The sequence below is a fragment of the Saprolegnia parasitica genome, assembly GCF_000151545.1.
Source record: "Saprolegnia parasitica CBS 223.65 unplaced genomic scaffold supercont2.25, whole genome shotgun sequence".
In the NCBI taxonomy this organism is placed as follows: Eukaryota; Oomycota; class Saprolegniomycetes; order Saprolegniales; family Saprolegniaceae; genus Saprolegnia; species Saprolegnia parasitica.
Window position 1 is genome coordinate 268,102 of NW_012156419.1, and position 687 is coordinate 268,788.

The 687-nt window shown below is 41.6% G+C and overlaps 1 non-coding gene across 1 annotated transcript; it reads left to right on the forward strand.

The window, feature by feature from the left end:
- Positions 1-72: 72 nt before the first annotated feature.
- SPRG_30095 lies at positions 73-144 on the forward strand. The gene has a single exon. It is a non-coding gene; the product is annotated as a tRNA-Pro (tRNA).
- The last annotated feature ends 543 nt before the right edge of the window (positions 145-687 follow it).

A 687-nucleotide genomic window follows, 5' to 3' on the forward strand; every position in this document is an offset into this window, starting at 1 on the left:
CGTACATTTAAACGTCAAATATGATGTGTCGATAGTTACAAAACGCGTCTCAAAACAATAAATTGTAAGGAAGGCCCTGTGGTCTAGTGGTATGATTCCTGCTTAGGGTGCAGGAGGTCCCGATTTCGATCATCGGCAGGGCCTACTTTTTATTTTTACTCCTCTACTAACACTATTTAACGTCGCCACCATCTAGCCACAATTTAGCCACCTGATGCCTCCCCACACACCGTCTTGTATGCCTAGACCCTACTGTCTACCCTCGCGTCTTCGACGCTATATCAGTTTATCGCTGATTTCGAAAAGTGAGCACGAAACACCACAAAGTGCGGACCAAATTAATAAAATAAATGGAGTTGGATTGTAAATTACAATCCAACTCCATTTATTTATATCGTACATTACAATTTGTAATGTACGATAGTGATGATCTCGAGCACTTTGGCGTCAAATAGAAGGCAACAACGAGCACACAGACTCAGTAGCAAGTGTGCTATTCTGCTGTCTCAATATTGTCCACTAAATACAGTCAGAGTAGTAAAAGCACATGCGAGATGATCTCCATGAAAAAAGTGGAGTTAGAGTGCAGAAAGCGTCGTCGAATGGCGTAAAATGTGAAAAGGACAAAAAAGGACAAAAATTGCAAGTGTGTTTGTAGGACGAAATGGCCGTAGTTTGTGAAAGAGC